Here is a 24,096-nt window from a genome sequence, read left to right on the forward strand (position 1 = left end):
CCCCAACTGCCTGTCCCTCAGCCACTCAGCAGTCTCCCCAACCACTGGTCCCTCAGCTGCCTGGCAGTCTCCCCCAACTGCCCGTCCCTCAGCCACTCAGCAGTCTCCCCAACCACTGGTCCCTTGGCCACCTCCCCAAACCACTAGACCCCCGGCCATCTCCCCCAACCGTGGTCCCTTGGCCGCTCGTCCACCTCCCCCAACTGCCGGTTCCTTGGCCACCTCCCCCAACCGCCAGTCCCTCGGCCACCCGTCTGCCTCCCCCAACTGCTAATCCCTCAGCTGTCTCCCCCAACCGCTGGTCCCTCGGCCGCCTGGCCACCTCTCCCAACTGCCAGTCCCTTGGCCGTCTCCCCCCAACCGCAGTCCCTTGGCCACTCGGCAGTCTCCCCAAACTGCCAGTTCCTCAGCTGCCTGGCCGCCTCCCCCAACCGCAGATCCCTCGGTCGCCTCCCCCAACCGCCGGTCCCCACGTGCTGGATTTTGGAGCTTTCTGGATTTTAGATGTCCGGATAAAGGATCGTGTACCTGTAGTACAAAACATGCGTAATAAAATATCATGAAGACAAGTTATATGAATCATTTATAACTGACCTATTATTCTATAGAATCATTAAACCATAACACTACTAGAGCACATAAAACAGGCATAATAGAATCATAGATAGAACCATTAGGGCAGCAAAAGCATGTGGGGACACCTGCAGTTTTCAGTAGATATTGTGCAACAATAGGCCACACATAATTTGACTTGAAACACCCCCGTCTTTCAACCATTCAGCAACCATAACAATTTGTAAATTCTGGGTACAATACAGTTTTCAGAAACTGTTCTGTCATTCATGATTTAAACAACATGAATAAAATAATTAAAGTGATCACTTTCTCCGCTCCCTTGGCCGGCAGTCTGGCAGAGAGTCAAATTGAATCAGTTGGCCCCGACTTTTCCGTGAGAGACATCAGGGCTGCAAGCACGATAAGCCGAGTTCTACCGTAGGAAGCAGACGCCTCAGACATCAGGCTCAGACTTCAGCGCGCTTTTTTCAAACAGGCGGTGTAAGCATTGATTGACAGGTAGCATTGGCATCAGCAGAGCCTGAGTCCCCATTGCTGATTGGCTTCCACAACCAGAAGGCGTGAGCCTTGATTGGGTGATGAGAGAAGTACGACTACACTAATATATATAATAATGTTGTATTTAGTATGAGATAACATAGCATGCATAACAAAATATCATGATGTCAGTTATGTGAATCAATTATAACAGACCTTTTATTCCATATTATTTTCCATCACAACTCAGTCACATCATACAGTTTCTTTGCTGCCCAGATTATTTAGATGGTTTTGAGGTGATCACTTGGTTTATGGAAAAGTGAGTGACTTCTTGTTGGGGCAGGGAGCAATGGGCAAGTGCTGGAACATAACAAGGAAGAGTTTAGGAACCCGGGCCCCCTCAACTCCCGATGAGCATGACACATGACCCGGGTCCCGAACTACCTATGTAACCTATCCCAGAAGTGGCACTGGTAGTTTGGTGCCTAACTGCGGCATATCATGCTTGACAGGACTCCCCCCCCCGACCCCCCCACCCCACCCCCCAATTCTCCACCTTCTCAACCACCAAACTATTAGATTTTTAACATCCAATTTGGTTGGAGTCGCAATCATCGCACACATAGGACCCAACACATGCCATAATTCTGCCAATAAAAGGCAAATCTTCATCACGATGCTGCCGCCAGCTTCCAGAAACTGCCATGCGTGCATCACTCCGGCAATGGCGTGACACTGACTCTGGCCGCACCCACATTACCACCGACTTCTGCACAGGCGCAGATGCAGTGAGTAGTGATTAGGCAGCAGGTGCCTATCCTTAATTGAGTAGGCACTGAAGCCTAGGGGCTCAGGCCCCCTTACCTTCCTGGCTTCAGCCTACTCAGCCTAATTGTTAATCCGCCAGTGCATATATATTTATGAAAGAAATAGATAAAGATTGTTATAGATAAGAGGTTGTCTACACTGACAGGTAAGGAGAGAACTGGGGAACATGGGAGAGTGATTTTCAGAGAATTGGAATACAAATTTATTGTAATGAGACTCATCTCAAAATTACAGCCGCATTACAGGAGCAAAAAAATGCTATAAATGACATTTTTTTTTAAATAAATGAATGCAAAAGAACACAAAAAGTGAGGTAGTGTGAGTTCATTGTCTATTCAGAAATCTATTGGCAGACAGGATGAAGCTGTCCTTGTCTGAGGTTCATCTTCAGACTCAGTAGAGGTTACCTCATTAGATGTATTTGAGACTCACATAGATTTTTGAAGAATAGGAAATTAAGGGTCATGGGGAACAGGTGGGTAAATGGAGATGAGTCCACAGCCAGATCAGCTCTGGTCCTTTTGAATGAAGGAGCAGGCTCAATGGGCCGAATGGCTGATTCCTGCTCCTATTTCTTATGATTACTTGTAAATGGATATCTCACTGGTAGAAGATAATGGGCTTGCCCTGTGTTAACTGTATGCCTTGAACTTTACCTTTGGGCAGAACTGTTAAAGTAGAAGTTAGTCCAATGCTTTTTACAGTGCCAGCGACCCAGGCTTGAATCTGGTGCTGTCTGTAATGAGTTTACATGATCTCCCTGTGACTCCTTTCACTTCTCCCCCCCCTCCCACCTGTAAGCCTGTGCCACATCCCCTTCCCTTCCCCTTATTTTGATATTTACTTAATTCTTGGCACGCCTGACGAAGGATTCACACCCCAAGCATCTCCATGGATGCTGGGTGATCTGCTGGATTCCTCACTAATGTCTCTGTGTTGCTCTAACTGTTCCACAAGATCACATGGAGCAAAAATAGCCCATCGAGTCTGCCCTGACGTTCAATCATGAGCTGATCCATTTTCCCACTCGGTCCCACTAACTGATGAGACAACGTAACTTCCTTCCTAATCCATGGTCACCCTAGTATCTCCTTCTCAGAAGCATACTCTCTACAGCTTTACAAGCTCCATTTTTCTCCCTCCTTCCCAATGTTTTCTCTGACGAAAACATTGACTCAGTTTCTCTTCCCACTGATGGCGCCTAAGTATTTCGGTCATTTTCTATTTCTGTTTAAGTGAAGGTTCCCAGTGGCACAGAGTCATGAAACAAAGTGCACAGATTAAGCAGCTGGAAGGTTGATGCACTTTAGAAGAGATAGGGATCAATTCTAACAAGGTTGAATGACTTCTCTCTTCATTGCAGGTGGTTTATCCAGTTGTTGATAAGTGAATGGAGCCATTTTTTCTGTTCTGACAAATTTTATTTAAAAGAGGTGCAGGTTTGGGATATAATGGGTGTGCACATAGGCTCTGTTGCAAAAGGCTTAAGCAGGGCACTGAAGAGCAGCATTATTACAGCGCCAGTGACCCAGGTTTGAATCCAATGGTGTCGGTAAGGAGTTTGTATTGTGACAGATTATGTTATATTTTATATTGTATATGTTTTAAAAGGAGATAAATTGTGGCAGGTTTTTTTTTAGTGTAGGTCACATACAAGCACTTCAAAACAGATCTCATTTAAAATGCCAGAGCTCTGCTCAAGCAAAAACTTTGAGAATACCTGTAAGGACTGCACAAGTAGGTGTTAATTCGACGTGCTGTGGAGTAATGAATTATTGTTTTAGAAAGCAACAGAAGAACAGACTCAGAGAGAGAGAGAGAGAGAGAGAGAGAGAGAGAGAGAGAGAGAGAGAGAGAGAGAGAGAGAAAGAGAAAGAGAAAGAGAAAGAGAAAGAGAAAGAGAAAGAGAAAGAGAAAGAGAAAGAGAGACAGAGAGAGAGAGAGAGAGAGAGAGAGAGAGAGTTCAGTCCTACACCTACAGTTCAGCAGCTACAGCTGGGACTGGAACAGGACAAGCTGGCAAGTTTGTGGAAAACCCCATTTTAAAGATGGATGTGAGTTGTTAGTTCAGCCTGGTCAAAGCCCTTGTGGTCCATACAAAAGAAGATGGCTGGCTGTATAATGTTTCACTTGAAATAAGAAAAATAAAACAAAGGAACTCTTTGGTGACCTGAAAGAAAGAGGTTATCATCTGGAAAACCCTGATGGGGAAAGTTTCTTTGGCAAGAGACTGGTGTGGCTGATAGAAAGGAATTAGTTTGTGTCCAATGAGCAACAACTCTCTCTGAAAACCAACAAGAACCTTCCTGAGTGGTAACCATTTACTTTTCAAGCACCAAAGCCTGGTGAATTTCATAAATGTTAAATTCTGTGCACAGTATAAGAATTGCCTGCAACCGGTGAACTTGGAGGAGTGAGAAGTGAGATTGGACTGTGAATTAAATAACTTTTCTGAACTTACACACACATTACATACACGTCCGCTTAGAATTAGAAGGGGCATAAGTTAAGTTAATAGTAATTTAAAGTTTGATCCTGTTTTCATATTTAAATATAATTAAAAGCAACTTTTGTTTAAGTAACAATTTGTCTTGGTGAATTTCTATTTGCTTCTGGGATTTGGGGTCTTCTGGGCTCTTAACATTATGCTCTCCCCTTGTCTGTGTAGGTGTCCTTTGATGTTCAGATTTCCTCTTACCCTTCAAAACATACAGGAGTGATTGAAGTATTTGGGCGGCACAGTCTCATGGGCCGGAATGGCCTGTTACTGTTTTGTACATCTAAATTTAATTTTTAAACACCGTATCCTACTTTCTCTCACTTACTGAAACATTACACCTTAAAATTTTGTTTTATTATTGTATTACCTGCTATATTTAAATATGCATTGTCCTTCCCGAATAGCATGCAAATCAAAGCTTTTCACTAATTCTTGGTACACATGACAATAACACATAACAATAAACAATTCAAATTAATTCCATTCAGTTCAGCGCATCATCTCCAGGGGACTTCTTGTGATTTGGGTGATATTTGAAATCTACAAATGAGGAATTCACTGTTGCTGAGAGGGTATGAGGCACACCTCAATCTCACTGCACAGAACTAATTCATTTCATTTAGACACATAGCACAGTGATAGGCCCTTCAGTCTACGAGCCCACCCTGTCCAAATACACCCTCACAAGCGACTGGAGGGAGAACAAAAACTTTTATTAGTTTACGACATAGGTAGGGTTCACGAACAGGCTTCAGAAGGGTTCTGAGTTCAAGTGGGAAACCAGGGTTATTTATGGGCCCCAGGGGGAGGAGCATGGACGCGGGACCAATCGTCAGTACAGCATCCTTCTAGTGAATCCCAGTTCACTACAAACTCATGTGACTAATTAACATGTTTGAAATGTGGGAGGAAACTGCAGCACATGGAGGAAACCCAAGCAGGTCATGGGGAGAATGTACAAACTCCTTACAGACAGCGGCAGATCAGAACCCAGCAGCAACAGCGTTGTGCTAGCTGCCCCACTGACTGTGCTTTAGTTCGGGGGCACAAGGCAAATGGAACTGAAAGAATCTAATCAAAGGGAATCGCCGTACAGATTGCTGCTTCAGACATTCTACTAAAGTCGATTGGTGAGGAGCGCAGAGAAAATAGAAAAAAGGAAATAACATTCTCCTCATTATTCATCATTGCAAAAGCATTCCGTAGAAAGAGAAGCTTTGTCCTTTTACCCGCATACCCACGAAGAAAACCAAATGAAGATGATGGAAAATAGGTTCTAAATTGTGAAGCTAATTACCTGTATCAGAGTAAACAATCTCCATTTCTCAATAATGATGCTTCTAATAGGGCCTCTTGTGGCCATTGTATTTTCCTTAAATTAGTATTCATGAGTGCCAGATGAAAAATAATGTGTTATGGCATTATAAATGCCAAGATATATGTTAAGAATTTGATTAGTGTACCAGCCTTAATGTAATTGAGACATTATTTCAAGTGGAATGTCCAGAATGGATCTACATTATGAGAAAAATATTACAGAGACCTCAAAGGGGGTAGAACTGTTAGTCAGAATTACTCTTGGAAGGCATAAAGATAATATTCATACATAAGTAATCTGGAGGCAAAGCAGATCTACTTTATGAATAGATTACTGGTTTGGGTGATCTCTATGAGCAGAAATTGAGGATGACTGGGGCTACATCACAGGACCCACCTCCCCCCCCCCCCCCCCCCCCCACACACACACACACACACACACACACACACACACACACACACACACACACACACACACACACACACACACACACACACACACACAAACACACTTCCTCTCCATTGACTCCATTGATAACTTCCACTGCCTTGGATAAGCAGCTTGGATAAGACTCATTCAATTCAGACCATACACCGTAACCTCACCCCTCCCCCAGTCATGAATATGAGAGAACATACCACCAGTTTCAAGGACAGTTCCTTTCTTGCTGTTATCAGACTCCTGAATGAAACTCACTATCAAAAAATAATGTTGCCTTTACTTCATACCAGCTGATCTCTCATTGTATCTCCGCACTTCTGTACTGAGTCTTACTCGTTGTACTATATATGAAATGTTCAACTTGTCTGTTCACAAAATAACCTCTATTACTGCATCTTGGGACACGTGTTAATTAACCTAAAGCTTAACATGGAAGCTGACCACACAGAATCATGCAAGGTAATGGAGAAGCAAGAGACTGCAAAAATGGACCATTTTACACACCTCCCCCCCTCCCCCCCACCCCCGCCACCTTCACTGATGCTGTTCTAACTTCTGAATTCCTCCAGCAGACTTTGTTTTGTTGTGTATGCAAGATCATTGTTGACTGGGAGAATGGTAAGAAGCTACTTCTTTGGCCAAATAATCCATCAGAAGATCCAAACACTCATATCTCCTCAAAAATTGATTCAATAACAAAAGTATTTCACATACACATCCAGTATTTTATCACTGTGGCCTTGAGACAAGTCAAATAAGAGTGTATCATCATGCTGCGAGTAAAGTGGCTTCAGCTCCTCTATGTCTGGTGACGTCATTGTCTTTCACATGGTGGTTTGAGCCCATTCGGTCTATCATGACCCTGCTATCTCTTTGAAAGGACTGTTCAATTTCCACATCTTTTACTCTTAATGCACAAGCCTTGGAAAGATGCCAATTTCAAGGATTTTTTTTGAAGATGGCAAATGACAAGTTGGCTCTTCTTGCAAGATGTTTAAATATGGAGGTTTACTGCAGTTGTATGGGGTCTTGGCGAGTCCACACCTTGAGTATTGTGTGCAGAATTCAGCCTGCCCCGCAGGAAAAAGAATCTCAGGGTTGCATGTGATGCCTTATGTACTCTGACAATAAATTTGAACTTTGAGTTTTAAGATTTGGTCTGTTCATCTTTGGAAATATATTCTTGTTGTTGAGGGGGTGTAGTAAAGATTCATCAGACTGATCCATAGGAGGGAAGGACTGACAAATAAAGAAAGGCTGAATGAACCAGGGTTGTACTAACTGGAATTTAGAAGAATGAGATGGGATCTCAATGAGGTCTATAAAATTCTGTTATAGGCTATATACAGGAAGAATGTCCCCCATATTGGGGAAGTTCAGAACATGGAGTCAACGTCTAAGGAGAAGGGGAAGCCATTTAGGACTGAGATGAAGAGAAGCTTCTTCTCTTACAGAGTTGTGACCTTAGTGAACCTCCTGAACACGTAAAGTTGTTGAGGCTGGTTCATTGGAGTTTCCTATATGTGTTCCAATTTAATTGGTGTATTTGGGTGGCACAGGGACATAGGCCAGAAGGGCCTGTTTCTATGGTGTATCTCCAAAAGTCTACAAAATCATCCTATATAATTGACTGTTCACAAGCAAGAAAGTGCAGTGCGCACTGTGTGACTGAGGGCACTGTAACGTCACCACATCAAATCCGCTGATTCAACATCGCACCTCTTACATCCTGCGATGTTTCATACCCACCAGGATTTCAAAAGTGCATCTAAGCTATGGGTTCAGTGACAAAGGTGGTCCAGCGGAAGATCACCATCTTGATTCCAGAGATGAGGGGGATTAATCTATGAGGAGAGATTGAGGTGTCTGGGATTGTACTCACTGAAAGTTAGAAGAATGAGGGGGGATCTTATAGAAATGTATGAAATCATGAAAGATAAGATTGAGGTAGGAAGAGACTAGAACTAGGGGACATAGCCTCAGGATTTTGGATAGTAGATTTAGGATGGAGATAAAGCAGAATTGCTTTTCCCAGAGGGTGGTTAATCTATAGAATTTGCAACCCAAAGAAGCAGTGGAAGTTTACCTCAGTAAATATAGTTAAGTCAAGGTTGGATATATTTTAACATAGTATTGGAATTAAGGAATATGGGAAAAAAGGCAGGTAGATGGAGATAAGTTTATCATCAGATCAGCCATAATCTCATTGAATGGAGGAGCAGGTGTGACAGGCCGAATGGCCTGTTTCTGCTTGTATTTGTTATTTTTTTATATTCTTATTTATTTTAATTAATTATTTTGCTTTAATGTTCTAAATTATTTCCTGAGTTCTTAATGGGTTTTTCATTGGAAACTCTTAAGTTTTCCCCCAATAATTCCACCTCTGGCCCAGACGCCAGACCACAGTTACACTGGGCCTAAAATGATCCAGTGTAAAAAATGTTGAAAAAGAGATACAAACCTTGGATTCATTTGAAACAACAGTCTTTTTGACACAGACAAAGATCTACACAGGCTCAGTGTGAGGAGAACGTAGCTGTGACAGGGCATTTGCTGATCGAAGTTGCAATATTTGAAGGACTGCTTTTACAAATTACCATGTACTTGGCAACCATTCAGTGCATGGAACTGAGGATTGGAACAGGTTTGGCCCATGCCTTCACTATGATCTCATTCATCTATTCTCAACAGACGGGCCATGCGACATCCCCTCTGTACCCACAGCACATTCAAGGGGTGGGTCTTGGAATGAAATTCTTAATGGGGGGTATAAGAAACCAACTAAACATAAATACTTCACAGGTAAGGTGACCCATAAACATTGATCATAGTCTTAAGTGGGCTAGAGCCCAAAAAAGTTTGAGAATGGCTGATAATTGGGGGACATCACATGATGCCATAGGATCAACATGAAGGCTCCTGACTCACTTGGTTAATTAGTTAAAAAAAGCCAATTAAGTAATGTTATAAAGTTATTCACATTTTAAATTACTTTTAAATACTTCTAGTTTACATTAATAATGCCTCCAAAAAAAGAGAAATTACTTATAGCTGTATCTGGAGCCCGATGAAAAGAAAAGAAGAAAAGAAACTTGAGGCCTACCTCGATGCTGAAGCATGGACCAAGTGCCCAGGCTTCCCCCTGATCAAGAGTCTTTTGAAGGCCCCGCTATCGGCATCTCTCATCTGCACAAGGGAGAGATGATGTCAAAGAGGAACCGGAATTGAACCGTGCACAAAGCATTACTGGGAGTAGGGCAGCAGAGCGTTGAGGTCGGGAACATCTACTTCAGCTCCCGATGATGAAGTCTCAGGTTCCAGGGGAGGATCAGTGGCTGAAGATGAGGAAGAGGAACAAGAGGAGGTAATTGAAGAAATTAAAGTTAATTCACAACCTAAAGTAGAAGAGTTAACCACAATGTTAATACATCAGTTTAAAGTAATGAAGGGGGAACTGTAAGAAGGATTGAAAGGACTGAAAGCTGAAATGAAAGAAGAAGCTAATAAACCTAAGATGTTGTGAATAAAATGAAGAAGTGGATGAAGAAAATGGATGAGAAAATTTCAAGAGAACCGGATGATATCCAACACATTGAAGACAGGGCATCTATTATGGAAAATACAACTACTGGTTTAATCACAGTGAACCAAAAGCTTTTAGACAAAGTGGATGTATTGGAGAATTACAGCAGAACAATTAACATTAAAATAGTAGGACTTCCAGAAGGAAAAGAAGGTCCTGATATAATTTGTTATTTTCAAGATTGGTTTCCTAAAGTTTTAGGAGAGCAGAATTTTGAAAATCCAATTGAAATTGAATGAGCTCACAGGGCTCTGAAACCAAAGCCTCTTCCTAATCAAAGACTGTGTTCTATATTAATTAAATTTCTATGATTTCAAGACAGAGAGAAAGTTTTTAAATCTTGCTGTGAGAGTAATGAGGGAACAGCAATGGGAAGGAGATAGAATTTTATTTTATCTCGATCTGAGTGAAGATTTGTTGAAGGGGAGGGTTGAAGAATTCAACCCAGCTAAGAAAATTCTTTTTGACAAAAGCCATAAATTTGTTCATCATTACCTTGTGACCTTGAAGATTTTTATGCCTGGAGACCAAAATAGATTCTTCACTAACTTTGCTGAAGCAGAAGAATTTGCTTGTGGTCTCCCTAGAGCAGAGCCTCATGAGGACATTGAGCTATTTCTTTTTTTTCTTTCCCCATTTTATTATTATTGTAAATGGGGAAGCTGGTGAGATGGAAGAAACTGAATAACAATTATTATTTTCCTCTTCTCTCTTTCCCTTTGATTTCCAGGAATTTATTTTAATTGTGGTTTAATTAATTAAACTTTATGTATTAAATGTAACAAGGGAATTGGGAGGAGTGGGAGGTGCTGATTGTGGCAAGATTATGTGTGTTTTTGCAACCATAGTCACAACCCGTAAAATGGAGGGAGATAGTGTTGTATTTTCAACAACATTTATGCTGAGGGTTTTCTTTTATATCAATGTCAGTATAAGTATGGGATTATATATTTTTTGTAACTTTATTTGTATTTCTTTTTCTTTTTGGATTGCTGGAGGAGATGCGAACTGGCACGTGAAATATTACTTATTGGAATTAGAGACATGCGGCGGGAGGTGATGGAAGGGGGTTCATTATATCTTATCTAGATGAGTAAGGTAATGAAGTTTGTAAATTTTAATGTTAATGGATTAAATAAGGTTATAAAAAGAAAGAAAGTATTAACATATATTAAGAAATTAGGAGCTGATGTAGTTTTCTTCAAGAAGCATCTAACTGAAAAAGAACATTTGAAATTAAAAAGGGATTGGGTTGGACACATAGTGTCTTCTTCATTTAACTCTAAGGCAAGATGTGCAGCAATTTTGTTGAAAAAAATAAACTTCCAATTAAAATTCAAGGTGTTGTGATTGACCCAGCAGGGAGATATATATACAATAGTACGCCGTGGATTTTTTAAAAATTTGTATGCTCCGAATATTAATGATGAGAAATTTATTCAAGAAACATTTTTTAAAATCTAGCAGAGGTACATGATAAGATTTAAATAGGAAGAGATTTTAATTTTTGTTTAGATCTATTGTTAGATAGATCTACTTAGGCAATGATGAGAACAAAAGCAGCAAAATCTACATTGGTTTTGATGAAAGATTTAAATTTAATAGATTTATGGAGAAGGATTCATCCAAGAGAGAGGAGTATATGAGAGATTGATCAATTAGAAAGAGAAATAACGGAAAAAGATCTTCAAAATTGTGGCTCTGAAGATAAACGTAGATAATTATTTTTTTTTAATCAGTATAATACATTGCAAACTTATAGAACTGAGAAAGCAACTATAAGAACTAAACAAAGATATTATGAATTAGGTGAGAGATTGCATAAGCTTGGCAATTAAAGACAGAACAGACCTCAAGAACAATCAATAAATTAAAAAGGATAATAATGTAACAATATATATTATTATAATAATATAATAATGTAATCATATAATAATGATATAACCCTCAAGAAATAAATGAATCATTTAAAAAATTATTTTAATTTATATAGTTCAGCATCTTTAAAAGATGAAAATAAAATAGATAGCTATTTATCACAGATAATGTTGCCTAGATTAAATTTGGAAGAGCAAACAGAACTAAATGTTCCTTTTACTGAGATAGAGGTGAGGGAAGCCATGGGTTCATTGCAGACCAATAAATCTCCAGGAAAAGATGGATTTCCACCTGAATTTTATAAAGAGTTTATAATTCCTATATTTACACAAGTATTGGATCAGGCTTTGGAAACTCATATTCTCCCAGAATCATGTTTTTTTTTTCCTTTTTTTATTTTTTTTTTTTATTTTTCACACCATATCATGTTTAATGGCAATAATCACAGTGATTCCAAAAAAGGACAGAGATCCTTTAAATCTTTAATCTTATAGACCTAAATGCAGGTTATAAATTGTTGCAAAAATATTGGCAAATAGAATGAATTAATAATAGAATGAATCTAAATTAATAAATATGGATCAGACAGGTTTTGTAAATAAGAAACAGTCATCAGAAAATGTAGCTAGATTATTTAGTATAATTCATCTAGTGCAGAAAAGAAGTGATTTGAGTGTTGGAGTGACCTCAGATGCAGAAAAGGTATATTGGAATGGAATTTTTTGTTTAAAATGTTGGAGAAATTTAGATTTGGATTGATTTTTTTTTAAATTGGATTAGGGCACTGTACAATAAATCTAAAGCTGAAGTATTGACTAATGGACCATTTCAACTAGTGAGTCCAAGTGGCCCTTATCTCAAGCTTTGTTGAATTTAGCTGTAGAATCACTTGCTCAAGCAATTCAGAATGATTTCAAAATTAAGGAATTTAGGGTAGATCAAGGAGAACATAAAATTAGTTTATTTTAAGATGATATTTTAGTATTATTGACTGAGTCTGAGATATCCTTACATAAATTATATGTCCAACTGGAAGAATATGATAAAGTTTTGGGTAATAAAATAAATTGGGATAAAAGTGAAATTATCCCATTAACGAAAGGTGATTATACTCAATGTCAAAGGGATACTCAGTTTAAATGGCCAAAAGAGGGTATTAAATATTTAGGTATACGCACAGATAATAATTTGAAAAAAATATATAAATTGAATTATTTACCATTATTTTTAAAAATGTGGAATATTTTAAAAAATATATTAATTTACCTTTAACTTTAGTGGGAAGGGTCAACTGTATAAAGATGAATATATTTCCAAGAATACAATATCTTTTCCAAATATCACCTATTTTAGTAACTTCAAATATTTTTCAACCATTGAATAAATATGTAATAAAATTCCTTTGGAAAGGGTAAAATTTCAAGAGTTTCTATAGAGAAGTTAACATGGAAATATGAATTTGGAGGTCTACAGCTTCCTAATTTTAAAAATTATTATTTAGCGGCTCCAATTAGATTTCTTGCTTCATTTTTTGAAAATGAAAAATCAGTATCAGTTAATAATAAAATAAAAGAGAGAAAAGCAGAAGACTTTATGTATAAGTGGGATTCAAAGTTGATGGTTATTGATAAGGATACACAATTATTGGTGAATCCCTCTGCCCAGTATGATCCATCTTCCTCCTTGCTTCACTCTCTTTTCGTCTGGCGTCGGCCATTTGTCTGCCTCTGTCCATCATATTTAGCCTCTACTTGGTTCACAAATCCCACACAGGACCTTGCCCTACCCTTCCCACCCAGTCCACTTTACACCAGCTTCTCTACTACATTTAACCAGTCTCATCAAAAGGATTCAGTCCAAAATGTCAACCATTCTCTTTCTCCTGAGTTCCTGTAACACATTGCGTTGAAGTACTGAGCACCTGCTGGTCAATAAAAATAAAGTCAGCCTTGCCAAAGTTGGAAAGAATGGTCAAAAAAAATCCTGATAATGGGTGAAAATGGGTCATGGTTCCTCAATGGGTGAGTAAAATATTACACGAGAAAATACTCTCTGTTAGAAGGCAGATCTCCATGTGAAATGCTGCAGAAATGTGGGGATGGAAATTTTAACTTCATGAGGAATATTATAGAGCAGATATTAAGAAAAAGGATTGTGCTCACTCAAGTGAAAAATTACTGAAATAATCTGCCATTTTTTTAAATGAACTATAGAACTTTAGGGCACTTCAAAGTTAGATTGAGTTATCCAATGGGAGTTTGATTAGGAGATGATCTTTGATTTGCCTTTTGCCATCCTTTACCCTCTCTCCAGTTTGACTCCTGTCATCAAGCAGACACTCCATTTCGTCACTCTGCCCTCTGCTACATTATATTTCAAGAGCAAAGGCATCAAGGTGATGGCATTGCAGCCTACAAGTCATCCAGACCAGTTCTGAGCTCACTGAGTAGATGCAAACATCTCAAAGGATCTCTGAAAGAATTGGACAACCACAGTGAATGGTGAGCGAACAACAAGATGCTGAAGGGACTCAACAGGTCAGACAGCATCAGGTAGAAATTGTCAGCCTGCATTTCGGGTCTGGGCCCTTCACAGAGATTCAATCTGTGGGGGGAGCGGGTGGGATGATGCATTTCTGGAAAACAAACCGTATAGTCATTTTCCACAATGTGAAACCATGCCATCTCCAATGGTGTCAAGAAGCACACATACATTTTAATTCATTTGTTTTCATTTTTTCCACATATATTTTGAGAAAGTGCATCTTCAAGTTCTGGTTCTAGTCTATTGAAAAACCAAATGAAACATTTCTCCAGACCACGGTGATTCACAATGCATAAGTCACACATAACAAATATTACCACAAATAAATTAATAAAATATCTTACAAACTAAGAAAATACATTTCAGAGAGATTTCAATGGTGACCTTAGTCTCATAGCTGGAGGGAGAAAGCTGTTACCCTGTTTATCAGAAAGCTGTTATTCTCGTCCTGATATACCTGTACCTCCTTCTCGGTGGAAGTAGGTCAAAGAGCTTGTCGATAGGTATGGTAATCCTCAACAATGTCTTAGGCCATCTGTAAACAATGATCCAGGTAAATTCCACAATTAGGAGGGAAGGAGACCACAGTTCATCAACACAGTTCTCAACAGTTCATCCAAACCTCTAAAGGGTCGTTATTCTGCATCTCAAACCTTTAAGTATTGATTTTTTAATTCAACAAGGACACATTTGATTTAATAGACTGAGCACAATGAAAGATCCACTTGTACTTCAACAGAATTTAAAATTCAACCAAATTATTCAATGAAGGTTATATGAAAAGTGTATTTATGCATGTGTTTATTATAAATAAAATATTTTTAAAAATGATTCGATGAGGGATCCATTTTCCTTTTTTTGTTTCAAAACAATATTACTTTAGTGACATGAACATAGGACAATTCTTTCAAGCTACTTCATCACCATTTAATTACATCAGCATGATGTCAGTCTTCGATAACCGAATAAAAACGTGCAGATTCTGACAACCTGGAGTAAAAGTGGCATGGTTTGAATAGTGGTTAGCACAATGCAATATGATTGCCAGTGACCAGGGATCAAATCCGGGCTGTCTATAAGGAGTTTGTGCATTCATCCTGCGTGGATTTTCTCTGGGTCCTCAGGCTTCCTCCCGCATTCCAAAATGTATGGGGTGGGAAGTAAATTGAGGATAGGTTTTCGATGGCCAGATCAGCTTCTACCATGCTGAGTGGATTAAAAAAAGTAAAGATTACTGGATAATAAACTTAATGAGTCAGGCAGCAATGTGGACACAGAGATAATATTTCAGATCAAAGGTTCTAGCCACTCAGTGTACAATAGCAGGAGGGCCTTAAAATGGGAATTTTCCCCACCCTGCCTTTCCAAGATCTACAGCAAACTTCGTGTGTCCTTTTACACCTTTGCAATTGTCTTGTGACCTAGAATTTAAAGGCTGAAGATGTTAGGATGTTGGAGTTAGACTAATAAATAATTTTTTTAGTTATCTTGCATATTTTAAACACAATTTCTGCAGAGATTTGAATAGTTAACACAAGAGATGCAAAGCCTTGAACAGATGACACCTCAAGCAAAAGCTACAGAAGACTGAAGTCTATCTTGCCTCTAGATTTAGGAACAATTTCCAACAGAAATTAAGGTCTTGAACCTCTCCATATGAACCTTAACCATAAACTACTCTGGGACCAGCAGAGGATCTACACTAGCCATTCTCAACTTTTTTTTGTTACGGCCCCCTTAGGTCTCTGATCAAAGTTTATGGCCCTTCCCTGTGAAGCAGTCAAGTTTAGCTGGATTCCTCCATACTTCAGGACACTTATCACCCAGCCCGCAGTATCTTTGAGACACTACCTTCAAGGAAGAGGTGCAAGAGCATAAAAATCAGTACTGGGAAACAGATTCTTCCCACAGACGGTGAGACTGTTGGACAACCCAAGAAACCTGTGAATTTGTTTGATTTTATATATATATATATTTTTTTCTCTTTTTATTTATTTATTTTGGATCACCCTGTATACTGTATATGTCATTTATATGTGTGTAGGTTGTACTGTGTGTCTGTGTGTATCCACTATGAACTGGGGACACATTGTTTCATCTTTTTATATTTGTGTATGTACAAACAGATGACAATAAACTTGAAATTGGGGAAGGAGGAACACAAGAACAGCTGATGCTGTGAAAGGGTCCTGACCTGAAATGTTGACTGTCCTTTTCTCTCCATGGATGCTGCCTGACCTGCTGAGTCCCTCCAGCTTCTCTTTGTTTTTTTTAAATATTTTTTAATTGTAAATATTTCATTTACAATTTTAAATCATATGACATCAGTTATAAAATGTTGATTATAAATATTATATAATTCAATGAACCCCCCCCCCCCCACAACCTCCCTCCTCCCCTACCCATCTATAAAGAAAGAAGGAGATCACCACTAAAAACAGTCGTAATCAACTTTTTAGCTGTGGTAACGGAGACGCCCACCAGAGCAGATTGGGAAATCAATTTTTTTTAAATATGGGCTCCCTACCTTTACAAAGAAATGATATTTATCCCTCAAATTATACTTTATCTTTTCTAAAGGAATACAAGATTTCATCTCAATATGCAATCTTTGCATTCCTCATACTAAATCAGATTTCTATGTAATAGCCAAACATTTTTTAGAAACAAACGTAAAAATTAAATTTGATACATAGTCAATCTCATCCTTAAAGCAATAGACTTAATATCCCCTAATAAAAATAACATTGGATCAAATGGTAAACTTACTTTTAATACCCACTCAAAAAACGATTTAACTTGTGACCAAAAATTCTTGCTTCTCTTTGTGTGAGAAAATAAAATCAGCTTGTTTTTTTTTTAACACCATGGTCAGAATTTACACTGCACTAGGAAGGAGTTTGTTACCCACAGTTAATGGATTGATACTACGATTTAAAATATTTAATTTTAAGATTAACTAATTTTCGGCTCCTTACAATTACTGTTCATGAAAATCGAGGCTTTTTTTTTAATTGTGGTCACAATTATCTTGCTCTGTGACAGGTTCTGCAATTGGTGATAAACAGAATCAGAATTTATTGTCATGAGCAAGTCACAAAATCTGTCATTTTGTGGCAACATCACAGGGCAAACATTCATATAAACCACCTTACAACAATAAATAAAAATAGTGCACGAAAAGTCAAAGTCAGGCAATGTCTTTGGTTCATTGATTGTTCAGCAGAAGATCAATGGGAAACGCATATTTCAAGGTGCCTCCAATTCACAGGAAAACAAGAACTCTGCAGGTGCTGGGGCCTTGTGCAGTGCACTAATCTGCTGGAGAAACTCAGCATGTCACGCAGCATCCATAGAAAGTAAAACACAGTCAATGTTTCATGTACTAAAAACACAGGAGGACCTCAGCAGATCTCACTGCATTCCCAGCATCCTTAGAAGGGTAAATACTGTATATTCCAGTGTATATGTGGACCTTCAGATAATTTGAGTCCCCATTTTCAGCCTCAATTTCACGATTTTTTAATATATCGGGCATATAAGTCAACCACCCCACGCCCCCCCCCCACCCATATTTTCTGCAAGGAATGTGCCAGAGACTGATGTCTGGGCCTCTCAATCTTTGTTACAATGCCCCAATGGTTGAATAACAAATCCGTAAATTAAGCAAGCAAGTAAAAAAAGAAATTTTAAAACACATTTGCTCCTGGCCAGGAAGATGCCAAACGGAGCTGAGTCCAAGTCTTCAGCATCGGCTGCAGCCAGAGTTGGAGACGGTGACTCCATTCTCAACATCAGGTGTGGTGGCGTCTGCATCGAAAAAGTTGCCTCGGTGCCCAAGTGTGCTTGGTGCAGGAACCACAGCCACATGTCAGCTCTCGGGCTCCCAGGCAGGAGCAGGGACCTCAGGCTCTACAATTGTAAAATGTCTGGGTGGTTATGGTAGTGGTGTATGGTGTCGGAGAGTAGCAGTGCCACGAGTTGGGCCGGGGGGTGTTTGCTGGGTCGTCTTATATGCTGAATATATGTCAAGCGGTTTTTTTTTTTAGTTGAATTTAAGGTCTCGTCTGTATCTGGCATATATCGACCCCTGATTTTTGAGTGCGTTTTGAGGGTTTCAAGATGACATATGCAGAAATATCCAGTATTATATATATATATATATATATATAGATAGCTAGATAGATACATACATACATATATGTGTGTGTGTGTGTCCGATTCAGTCCTGAAACCTTCTTCATCTTCAAGGTATCATATGTACTATCTGGTTGAGGCCACCTGCAAGCTGGAGGAAGAGTACCTTAAATTCCACCTCAGTAATCTCCAAACAAATGGCATTAATATTGACTTTCAATTTCTTTCAATTCTTTACCCTGGTCTCTCTTTTTCCTTACCACTGTGTCTGCCTTCATCCAGCTCTTCACCCCCTTGCCTTCCTTCTCCTATCAGAGAACTACCCTTCTTAGCCCTCTCCCCTTATCACACCTTAGCTTCCTTCTCTACTACCCTCCCACCTGTATCCAACTATTTACCTCTCACCTGTTAGCCTGTGTTCCTCCCCCCACTGACACATGGAGGGACCTACAATTGCACACACACTCTCTCATACCAAAGTATATTCAGCATGCTGCAGTCATGCAGTAATACATTAACCAGTTTTGTTCCTTTCTGATACACTGTCACAAAGCAAAATACTCACCCTCTGTCCCTGAAAATTGCACATTTTGGCAGCATACAAAAATATATGGGATTCCCGAATTTTTCACTCCTTCACGCAGCCAAGCTGTAACGATTGCAGAAGAAACCCTACCTCTAAAGTTCCTTTTTATTGTTACATAATAATACAAAATAATTGTAGTAAACATGATATTTTTCAATGGTTGTCAAGGCTAAGAGTTGCCAAGGCCATCACTTCCCCACCACCCAACAATAGGAGAGAGAGAAGCAAAGAAGAGTCCCTTCAGAGCCGTCGCCTCCAGCATTCTCACAGTTTCTGCAGCCTCACAGACGCCTGTTCAAAACACTGGCAACCCAATCTCCAGATCCAAACCTCTGGTACAATCAGGAGCCCTTCTTGCCCTCAGCACCCTCAGGTAATCCAATTCTAATACCTGGTTCCCATGAGCCAGTTTCCAGTAGCCCACATCCTGTGTGGGTCCTTTGAAAGCAAATACCCCATATTTGATGGAACTTTTTTCCCAAAAAATGTCGCCCAGGTCTTATGTGCGAAGTTGAAATTAGGTTGATAATGGTGAGTAATACCGACAGTGATTATCGTCGTTGTGTGGCTCACTGGCATCACCACCATCTATCATTGGGGGCTGGTTGTGGGCTGTCGGAGGGTTGTAGGAGGGTGGGTTTAGTGTGGGGGTTGGTGGTGGGCTGTCAGGAGACTCTCCCGGTGGCCCACTGTACACTGGTCCAACCGCCCTACTCCCCCAGGAGAGAGCAAGCAGCAGGCCGCCAGTTGAGAGCAGGACAGCAGGGCACTGGGAGAGAACAGAGAGCGGGTCATCGGGAGGGAGCAGGACAGCGGGTAGATGAGGTACAGGGGAAGGATGAGGTTGTGACCAGGGTGACCAGGGTGATGGGGTTTCTGTATGATGTTGCCTGCCTTTTTGTGAGGCGGCACCTCACATAGACATCTGCAATGGATGGGAGGACAGCAGAGCCTGTGAAATGTTTGAGGTGGCACATTGGCACAGCTGTTAAAGCCACTGCTTCACAGCTCCAGTGACTTGGGTTCAAATCTGATCCAAGGCACTCTCTATGTGATGTTTGCCTGATCCTTCTGTGACTGGGCTTCCTTTGGGGGGGGGGGGGTGGGTCCCATTTTCTGCCCACCCCATAGTCAATATGGTTGGTTAATGGCCTGCTGTAAGACACCAGGTGGTGTGCATAGTTTGCAGGAATTGAAAGGAAATGGATGGTCTTGTGAGAGAGAATAAGTTAGAACAGCCCTTCTCAACAAATTCTGGGGGACACAGCATATTTAAGTCAAAGTCTTATTTTCTTTTCACCTCAAGTAACATAAATATTTTTATGCAGTCTTTGAGAGAGAAGTACGGAAGAAGCAAACTAAACTTGACTGCTTCACAGGGATGGGGGCCGATCTTTGGGGGTCCTTAGAAGGTCCAAAAAAAGGTTGAGAACAGCTGAGTTAGAACATAACAAGGGATTGAAGTAATAAAGGCAATGCTGGAAAAGATCACCAGGTGAGGCAGCATCTGTGGAAGGAGAGACGATCCCATTTCGGATCGATAGCCCTATAACAGAAATCCAGTACTGAGGTTTTGAATCTGAAACATGTCGTTTCAATTTCTACATGTTCTGCGCTAACTGCAGAGATTTTCCAGCATTTTCTCTTTCATTTTTTGATTTCAGATTTCAAACATCAGCAATTTTTTAAATTAATTCACTGGGAGATGGAATTACTCTGCTCAGAATTGTTGTAGATTTGATAGGCTGAATGGTCTCTGTTTCTGCAGGAAGTAAAATTATGATAAACACTTGATGACAGTGGGAGAAGAATGAAATGGGATAAGTGTAAGGCTAATATAAATGGGCTGAAGGTCTGTCAATGCATCCATTACTATTTAAGACAGTGGTTTTCAAACTTTTTCTTTTCACAAACATACCACTTTAAGTAATCTCTATGCTATCGGTACTTTGTGATTAGTAAGGAATTACTTAAGGTGATATGTGAGTGGAAAGGGAAGGTTGAGAATCACTGCTCTAGACCCAATTGTTACTGAAATATTTTGCTTGAGAAAAATTGGCATTGGCCCATTTCCTTTGGCGTTCTGAAACCGTGCACAAGTTCAATTAGAGATGAATAAAACAGTGGTTTTCAAACCCTTTTTTTTCCCCTCTCATATAACTTTAAATAATCCCTTACTAATCGCAGAGCACCTATGGCATATGGATTTCTTAAGGTGCAATGTGAGTGGAAAGAAAAAGTTTGAAGACCACTGATTTAAGAGCACATTAAATTGCTATCAATCACTTAAAAAAATACACTAAAAGCAAATGTGAACTAAAACTTTTTTTTAAATTCTAGACAAGGTATGTCTAATGACAATGTGTAGAAGCGACAAGGTTCCATAGTGGTGGTAATGGATTATTGAGAGATCAATGGAAAATATACAATACATTGATGAGATTGTATCAATGATGTGACATTGACCTTAAAAAAAAGCATTGAGACTAAAATATATTTTTGGAAAAAAATTGTGAACTGCCCTTCAGTAATCTTTAAGAGTTTGAAAGTGCAAGGTGGAAAATCCACATAGATCTGTTTGATGTGAGGGGGCTCCAGATGTGCTGCCAATGGCTGTTGACAAGCAGTGGGAATTAACACCAGGCATGCAAGCCCTTGGCTCAGTAATACAACAGAATGTCCCAGAGCTCCATCCAGTACACTCTGACGGCCCTGCTGTATTGCATAGAAGTCCAGTGTGCAGTCCAAAAGACTGGAGTGCAGGACATAGAGGTTGACCAGTCCAGACTGACCTGGGTCTGGTTAGGTGCAGCACCTTATGACCTGGCCAGTAGGTATGGCTATGGCTCTCAGCTAATTACAAATATACAAATATTTTCAAATATATACAGAGGTGATAGGATCCCATACTATCACAACACACATCTTTTCACCCATCTGGTGAATCCCCCACAGAAGCTTGTATGTTTCAATAACCTTGGCTCTCATTCAAGTCAATTCCTATCAGTTTGATTGATCTCCCCTCAAACCCCTTCAATCCATGGATCAATTTAGAGAACTTTCCACTTACTGCATATCAGCCAAAGCTTCTTCCAATCGCCCAGGAGTTGTCTCAGTAGCTCCTGGTGAACATGTTCAATTTGGGACCAATCGCTCATCTCACGATACCCTTCCACAAAATGAAAGTGAGAAAAGACTGCACAAAAAATCAAATGATTCATGTGAGTGGCTCTTAAGGGCATTTAGATAATACATCAAAGAGTTTTTTTTTTCAAATAACCTCCATCTGGAATAAAGGACCTGAGTTCAGAGAACTTTTAAGAAAAATTGTCAAGACAAACCTAAAGAACTGTCAGCAACAAAGAATAAATCCCTTGATTACAACGAGGTTTATATTGTACTCCTTGACATGCCTCTGTGTTCATCTATCATGTTTTAATACCAATAAAATAATTTATGGTGGCAGTTTCATTGATATTCACCTTTTGAGCTAAATAACAAAAAGCTTGATTTGACAGAAAATATTTTACAATATTCCAAAGCCATTTACAACCAATAAGGTATTTTGTAAAGTTTAAACACAGGTTTAATGCAGGAAGCACAACAGACCCGCACAGAACTAATCCCTAAACAAGAAAAAAAAACTCGGTCTCGGATTTAAAGGAGCCAGATTTCAGGCTCTGAACCTTCTGTCTGAAGGTAGCTGTGAGATTAGGTAGTCACCAGGGTGATGGGAGTCCTTTATGATGTTAGCTTCCATTGTCATGAGGAATTGGATATGCTTGGACATAAAAGTAAGGATGTAATGCTGAGGCCTTACAAGACTTTGGTCAGAGCACATTTGGAGTATTGTGAGCAGTTTTGGCCCCATATGTAAGGAAGGATGTGCTGACTTTGGTGAGGGTCTGGAGAAGGGTTATGAGAATGATTCTGGGGGATGGGAGGGTAAATATGTGGGGAGCGTTTGATGGCTCAGGACCTGCACTGATCATGGACCTCCAGCCAGACTAGCACCCTTCCACCACTACCCTCTGGCCAGGCAATTCCAAATTCAAATCAGATATTTGCCATGGATCTCGTACATCTTTCCCGTCCAGATATAACTGTCTTGAGGGAACTTGTAGAAGGCCTGACAACATCCACTGCCCCAACTCATCCTCCCTCTTTATCACTTCTTTGAAAAACCCAATCAAATTTGTCAGACATGAACTGACCCACACAAAGCCATACTGATGATCTCTTGTCTGACCAAGTTTCTTTCTTTCTTGAACAAAGGTAAAACATTTGCTACTCTCCAGTCTGCCAGGACCTCTCCTGTTGCTAGGATACAAATATCTTTGTCAAGGCCCCAACAATCTCCTCTCTTGCCTCTTTCAGTAACATGGGATCTATTCCATGAAGCCACAGGGACTTTATTGGTATTCAAAATACACAGCAAAATGTCCCAGCACATTTGCATTCTCCACACTGCTCTCACTATCCTCTATGCCTTATTTCTATATCAGATTTCCAGCATTTTCAATGGTTTTATTTGTATTTTGATTCTGTAACCTTTACCAAACTGAAATGTAAGAGAACCGATTTGTGAAATGCTCATTAAATCACAACCTCACTGGCATCTGCCCCACAGTTTCCAACTCCACATGGCAAAATGGTGAAAGAGATTGGATGGAACTTTGCGCTGGTATATGTGTTAAGAGGGTGCTCCCTGTTTCCAATACTGCATCAACTCTGTCCTCTTGTTCTTTTATCTACAAGAGAATGGTTTGTCCTTTGCTTCTCTGCTAGTGGCTAGACCAAGTTAACAACAAGGAGAGAGATGGCCATTCATTATTCATGGTCAGCATTTCTTCCATTGTACATCAGGACACCCAGTTGCCTCCTTGTTAACTAAGGGAAATGACACCCGGTTAGTGTTTCAGTGAAAACAATTTCGCCTGGTGCTGTTTACACATCAGTTTCTGTTTGGTATACATTAACTTTGGCCTAAGGAAGATTAAGTTCAATTTGTGGTCCAAGTACTCTCCTTGATCTCAGTGTGCTTATGTCCACCAAGGAAATTGCAGGGCAATCTCTGCACTGGTGATATACAGGATCCTAGATTGTCCATGAATTTATTGTCTTGAACTTGTCGCAAAATGTGTTGTTTTGCAGCAGAATTAAAGGTGAAAATATTGCAATAAATTACACTTTTTTAAATAAATAAATGAGTGCAAAAAGAAGAG

The 24,096-nt window shown here is 39.8% G+C and overlaps 1 long non-coding RNA gene across 3 annotated transcripts; it reads right to left on the reverse strand.

Annotated features, from left to right (window-relative positions):
* Positions 1 to 429: 429 nt before the first annotated feature.
* LOC138741734 (uncharacterized) lies at positions 430 to 22,510 on the reverse strand. 3 transcript variants are annotated; one of them, XR_011343721.1, is made up of 5 exons: positions 22,213 to 22,510; positions 21,942 to 22,067; positions 14,567 to 14,683; positions 9,247 to 9,478; positions 430 to 1,174 (listed from the first exon to the last, which is right to left on the reverse strand). It is a non-coding gene; the product is annotated as an uncharacterized lncRNA (long non-coding RNA). The 3 variants fall into 3 exon arrangements; XR_011343723.1 differs by lacking the exon at positions 430 to 1,174 and adding an exon at positions 7,129 to 7,213; XR_011343722.1 differs by lacking the exons at positions 21,942 to 22,067; positions 22,213 to 22,510 and adding an exon at positions 18,851 to 18,936.
* Between the last annotated feature and the right edge of the window lie 1,586 nt (positions 22,511 to 24,096).

The sequence above is a fragment of the Narcine bancroftii genome, chromosome 8 (genome assembly GCF_036971445.1).
Source record: "Narcine bancroftii isolate sNarBan1 chromosome 8, sNarBan1.hap1, whole genome shotgun sequence".
NCBI classification, from domain to species: Eukaryota; Metazoa; Chordata; class Chondrichthyes; order Torpediniformes; family Narcinidae; genus Narcine; species Narcine bancroftii.